This window comes from Portunus trituberculatus, chromosome 40, assembly GCF_017591435.1.
Source record: "Portunus trituberculatus isolate SZX2019 chromosome 40, ASM1759143v1, whole genome shotgun sequence".
NCBI classification, from domain to species: Eukaryota; Metazoa; Arthropoda; class Malacostraca; order Decapoda; family Portunidae; genus Portunus; species Portunus trituberculatus.
Window position 1 is genome coordinate 26,279,472 of NC_059294.1, and position 6,537 is coordinate 26,286,008.

At 38.3% G+C, this 6,537-nt stretch overlaps 2 protein-coding genes across 2 annotated transcripts in view; both read left to right on the top strand.

Moving 5' to 3' along the window:
* LOC123516285 (histone-lysine N-methyltransferase SMYD3-like) overlaps nucleotides 1–225 on the top strand; it is a 107,609-nt gene extending 107,384 nt beyond the window's left edge. The window contains exon 9 of the mRNA XM_045275549.1: nucleotides 1–225. This exon is cut by the window's left edge and continues 1,824 nt beyond it. The gene's annotated coding sequence lies outside the window, so the exon portion shown is untranslated.
* The window catches only part of LOC123516287 (angiopoietin-1-like), a 2,045-nt gene extending 1,820 nt beyond the window's left edge, over nucleotides 1–225 (top strand). Inside the window, exon 1 of the mRNA XM_045275550.1 lies at nucleotides 1–225. This exon is cut by the window's left edge and continues 1,820 nt beyond it. The gene's annotated coding sequence lies outside the window, so the exon portion shown is untranslated.
* Nucleotides 226–6,537: the final 6,312 nt, after the last annotated feature.

Below are 6,537 nucleotides of genomic sequence, written 5' to 3' on the forward strand. Positions count from 1 at the left end.
GAAAATTCAAGAGTATTCAATAAGTAGCGTGTTTTATGTATAGTGGTGTGTATAAAATCTTTTATTTAGAATTACGTAGATCAGTTAAACAGTGGTGAAGAGCACATGAATCCTTTCAACGATCCCTTCTCATTTAGTTTAAGTTAAAAGTATACCAGATGTGTCATTCCAGTGTCGCAAATATTAGTAAATTATATTTTGAAATAGAAATAAACTTTTTTTTAATACAGAATTTTTTTCAGAGAGAGAGAGAGAGAGAGAGAGAGAGACTCCTCTTTATTCGTTATTTTCGTACTCAGCCTCCACACTCGTTGCCAAACAGAAGACAGTAAAAATATATCATTCCTTTCAGCTTTACTGCTGCTGCTGCTGCTGCTGCTGCTGCTGCTGACACATATTTAAGTTTTACCTAATAATATATTTTTATTTGTTTATTTATTTATTTTATTATTATTATTTTTTTTTTTTTTACGAACAAAACAAACAACTGTGGAAGGTGACAGCAGCAGCAACGCGTAAGTAGTATATGTAAGTAACATACAATGTTGAAGAAATGCAATAATACTAATCGTTCAGCATCTTGACACAGTAAGATGGACAAGGTAAGACCAATCCCTACCAGGAAACATGTCTTTCTTTTTACAACACATAAAAACAAAGGAATTATTTCTAATAACTATAAAATGGTGATAAATCGCAGGTTTTGCCACATTTTTCAATACAAGAAATAAACTAAACGCTACATGTAGCAGACTGCTATGAAAGCCTGTTATTATGATTTTATGAACGGCTTATGATCGATAATATTCTAAGTAATAATAAGAATCCGTCATAGCTAATGACGAATGTCGTGATCAACATACCCACATATGTTTATGTGAATAATGATAATAATGATAATAATAATAATAATAATAATAATGATAATAATATAATGATAATAATGTAATGATAATAATAACAGTAATAATGTTGATGAACACGTTTTCTTTATTACAAAAGAATCAGATACACCGTCATATTTTAGTGATGATATCACAAGCCAAAATGCACAACGCTCCGCGTCTCTTTCCCGTCTCAGACGGGTCCATTCTTCTCAGAGTTATCTTTTACACTAACATAATACAATTTCGCATGCATACACTCATACATACACATACATTGTTTTTTTTTTTTCTATACAAGAAGGAAACTATAGCCAAGACCACCCCCAAAAAAATAAAAGCTTACTTTAAATGCTAGTTTCCTTAAAGATTGATGGAAAATTAGCTGAAATACAGGGATAAATGCCTTGAAACCTCCCTCTTAAAAGAATTAAAGTCGTGGGAAGGTGGAAATACAGAAGCAGGGAGGAAATTCCAGAGTTTACCAAAAAAAGGTATGAATGATTGAGAATACAAGTTAACTATTGTATTAGAAAGTTGAACAGAATAGGGGTGCAGGAGGCCGCAGGAGGAATGGAGACATGCAGTTAGCAAGATCAGTAGAGCAGTTAGCATGAAAATACGATAAAAGATAGAAAGAGATGCAACATTCCGGCGGTGAGAAAGAGTAGGCACCTCTGTTTTAGGGGATCCTGAGAAATAGGTTAAGATACAGGAATGAAATTGTGATCGGAGGAGAGTTGATGAGCCGAAAAGATTTTAATTCCACTCTATCTAATAAAACTGTGTGAGTGGAACTCCCCCGCCAAACATGCGAAGAGTACTCCATACAGGAGCGGATAAGGCCCTTGTAGAGAGAAAAACTGGCGGAAACGCCTCAGAACGCCTAACTTCATAGAAGCTGTTTAAATAAGAGATAAGATGTGGAGTTTCCAGTCAAGATTATGAATAGAGGACAGACCGAGGATATTCAGTGTAGAAGAGAGAGACAGTTGAGTGTCATTGAAGAAGAGGGGATAGTTGTCTGGAAGGTTGTGTCGAGTTGATAGATGGAGGAATTGAGTTTTTGAGGCATTGAACACTACTAAGTTTTCTCTGCCCCAATCAGAAATCTTAGAAAGATCAGAAGTCAGGCGTTCTGTGGTGTCCCTGCGTGATCTGTTGACTTCCTGAAGGGTTGGTTGTCTCTGAAAGGACGTGGAAAGATGTAGGGTGGTATCATCAGCGTAGGAGTGGATAGGGCAAGAAGTTTGGTTAAGAAGATCATTAATGAATAATAGAAAGAGAATGGGTGACAGGACAGAGCCTTGAGGACACACCACTGTTAATAGATGTAAGAGAAGAACAGTGGCCGTCTACTACAGCTGCAATAGAGCGTTCAGAAAGGAAAATAGAGATAAAGTTGCAGAGAAAAGGATAGAAACCGTAGAACAGTTTTGATATCAAAGCTTTGTGCCAGACTCTGTGAAAAGCTTTAGATACGTCTAACGCGACAGCAAAGGTTTCACTGAAATCTTTTTAAGAGGATAACCAAGACTCAATAAGTAACGCCAGAAGGTTACAAGTAAAGTGATCAGATAGAAGATTGTGAAGTGACGGATGTTTGAGAATCTTCCAATTAAGGATAGATTCAAGAACTTAAGACAAGCAAGAGATTAAAGCTATAGGGCGGTAGTTTGAGGGATTAGAACGGCCACCCTTTATAGGAATAGACTGAATGTAGGCAAACTTTCAGCAAGAAAGAGAGGTAGAAGTCGATAGGTATAGTTGAAAGACTGGCCAAGCAAGGTGCAAGCACAGAATCTCTGTTTTTGAAAACAATTGGTGGACACCATCAGGTCCATAAGTCTTCCGAGGGTTTAGGCCAGCGAGAGCATGGAAAACATCATTACGAAGAACTTTAATTATAAACATGAAATAGACAGAGGGAGGAGGAGAGGGAGGTACAAGTCCAGAATCTTCCAAGGTGGAGTTGTAAGCAAGAGAAGAGTTCAGCTTTAGAGACAGATGAGATGGCAGTGGTGTCATCAGGATGAAATAAAGGAGGGAAAGATGAAGAAGTAAAGTTACTGGAGGTGTTTTTTGGTCAGATGCCAGAAGTCGCGAAGGGAGTTTGAGTTTGAAAGATTTTGACTTTTTTTTTATTTTTTATTTATGAAGGAGTGTTTGGCAAGTTGAACAACAAACTTGGCATGATTCCGGGCAGAAATATAAAGTGAATGAGATTCACGGGATGGAAGGCTCAAGTACCTTTTGTAGGCAACCTCTCTATCATGTATTATAGCACTAGAACAGGCTATGTTAAACCAAGGTTTAGAAGGTTTAGGTTGAGAGAAAGACTGAGGAATGTACCTCTCCATGCCAGACACTATCACCTCTGTTATGCGTTCAGCACACAGAGATGGGTCTCTGACACGGAAACAGTAATCATTCCAGGAAAAAATCAGCATAATACCTCCTCAGTTCCCACCAATTGACAGAGGCAAAAACACCAGAGGCACCTTTGTTTTAGGGGATCCTGAGGAGGAATTGGAGAAATAGGACAAGATACAGAAATGAGATTGTGATCGAAGGAGCCCAACGGAGAAGATAGGGTAACAGCATAAGCAGAAGGATTAGAGGTAAGGAAAAGATCAAGAATGTTGGGCGTATCTCCAAGACAGTCAGGAATACGAGTAGGGTGTTGCACCAGTTGCTCTAGGTCATGGAGGATAGCAAAGTTGAAGGCTAGTTCACCAGGATGGTCAGTGAAGGGAGAGGAAAGCCAAAGCTGCTGATGGACATTGAAATCTCCAAGGATGAAGATCGCAACAGGATAGAGGGATAGAATGTGCTCTACTTTGGAAGTTAAATAGTTTAAGAATTTATTATAGTCAGAGGAGTTAGGGGAGAGATAGACAGCACAGATAAATTTAGTTAGAGAGTGACTGTTGAGTCTTAGCTAGATGGTGGAAAACTTTGAGAATTCGAGAGCATGGGCACGAGAGAAATTTAAGTTGAAACAATATTTTTTAACTTATTTTCTTTAAACCCAACTAATTAAATATAAGAATTTTTTCTTTTGTCACGACAGTGATACATTATTATTTTTTATTCAGATTTCTAAAACTAGTCAGAAATGCATAATCTGTAACAACACGCTATGGCCTCACTTAATTTTTTCTGTGATCTCGTTTAGGACCATGTCCCACACCCCCTCTCGGTTAAGAACCACAAGCCTAACTTGTGCGCACTCGCACACACATTTGCATCCATGAACAATTTTAATACCAACCAAGACAAGCCACTTTCAGCAGACCCTCAACAGCTTCCTCTACTGGACCATTGTGAACAGTGTCACCCTAAACCACCAAAAGTCAGTTGTCATGCAGTTTGACTTTTCTTCCAACCCCACTCCAGCGCCGCACGGGAAGAAGTGATGCGCCGACACTATAATAAAATGATTAGATACAGTGTTATTTAGTTAAAGGGGAATGCAGCTCTCTAGCAGTTATTATCTTGGGTCTTCCTGTGTCATATTTTTGGCGTGTCTCATTTACCTTCTTTTAAAGGAGATCCATGCACCTTTATTGTACGCTGAATGGTTAAGCGAATCAAGCTAGATATTTCCTTATAATACTGACTGTATGAAGAAGGAAAGTACGTCTTGCCATGGGTCCACCTGGTTTCCTGTATAGACTCTTTCAGCCTTAGGGATCATCATCTCCTTTATACCAACGAAAAAAAAGATTACGAAATGAGGTGCTGCTTAGTAAGGGGAGCCGGCCAGCTGGATTCAATAAAATAAATACAAGGCTTTGCCCTTGATGTAATTTACTTATATATATATATATATATATATATATATATATATATATATATATATATATATATATATATATATACACATAATGTATATATATAAATATATATATATATATATATATATATATATATATATATATATATATATATATATATATATATATATATATATATATATATATATATATATATATATATATATATATATATATATATATATATATATATATATATATATATATATATATATACAAAACTTTATGCACTCATATCCTTACAAAATGTATGACAAATTATAATTTTTGTTATTTCATCATCAAAAATGTAAAAGGATTGCACTATTAACTCGAAATTGATAAATAGAAGATGTTTTGTTCTCACACCATTTCATATTGTGACTTAATTATATCCTCACAGCATATAAAGACCAAGATTAACTCAGATTTAAGACTTCTTAAGAGATCAGATAAATTTCAAGAAAAATCTAAGGATTTTCGTTAATTCAATCCCTGTTCTTTCCAGCATAACACTATATGCCTTCAAAGTGTGTTATCCATACACACCTATTCAGCTGTGTAACTATTAACATAAACTTCATAGAAAAAAAACATAATAGTCTTGGAATTTCCTTGATTATCTACACATTCCTTGTCCAGAACAGTCCCTGTTTTTTTGTCTGCCTTTGGTTGTGGTCACATGACACAATCATTGCCAATTCTATGTCATTCTCAGCATGATCACGACCGTCACTCTCAACTTTATCAGTCATGGCTGGCTCCTGAGCATGTTCCACTTTTTTTTTTTTTTTTTTTTTTTACGTTGAGGCCTATAGCGCCTGTAGGCTCACTTGAAGAGTATGGGAAGCGCTGTTCAGCTTCCACCCATTAGTGGCGCAGGCAATTTTATTTAAAGTGGTACCCATATTACGGCCCATACCTCGGCCCCAACCTCATCTTTGGTGTAACCGCCTAGAATCTGGGTATCATGGTGACATGTAGGTAACTTTAAACCACTCAAGAAATGGCAAAGTGTTTAAGGCTGTACATGATGGGATTTGAACCTACGCGTGGACGTCTGCCTAATCCCATGCTCACCACCTTATCGACTACGCTGTTATTACTGCTCCCTCCCTTTTCCTAATTCTGTAGGTCATGTCTGAGAGGCGTTTCCCCACAGTATAAGGTTATTCTCAGGAGCTCTATAACTTTGGTGACTGCCAACTCTCCTTACAGTTCCAGCATCCTGGTCCTCCTCTGGGGTTTCTTGTAGTGTTATTTTCTAGATGCGTCTTGTATATATGTGTTTTCACCATGGTCGTCTGCTGGTTGCCCAGCCAGCCTTTCCCCCTACGAAGGGGAGCTCAAAGCTCATACTGACCGATCTTCGAAAAGGACTGAGACCACACCACACACAACACACCAAGAAAGTGAGGCCACAACCTCTCGAGTTACATCCCATACCTACGAATATTTACTGTTAGGTGAACAGGGGCTACACATTAAGAGGCTCGCTCATTTGTCTCGCCGCGCGCGGGACTCGAACCTGGGCCCTCTCAGTTGTGAGCCGAGCATGATAACGACTACATTACGCGGTGTGTGTGTTTCACTGTTTGATCTGCTGCAGTCTTTGACGAGACAGCCAGACGTTACCCTACGGATCGAGCTCAGAGTTCATTATTTCCGATCTTCGGATAGGCCTGAGTCCAGGCACACACCACACACCGGGACAACAAGGTCATAACTCCTCGATTTACATCCCGTACCTACTCACTGCTAGGTGAACAGGAGCTACACGTGAAAGGAGACACACCCAAATATCTCCACCCGGCCGGGGAATCGAACCCCGGTCC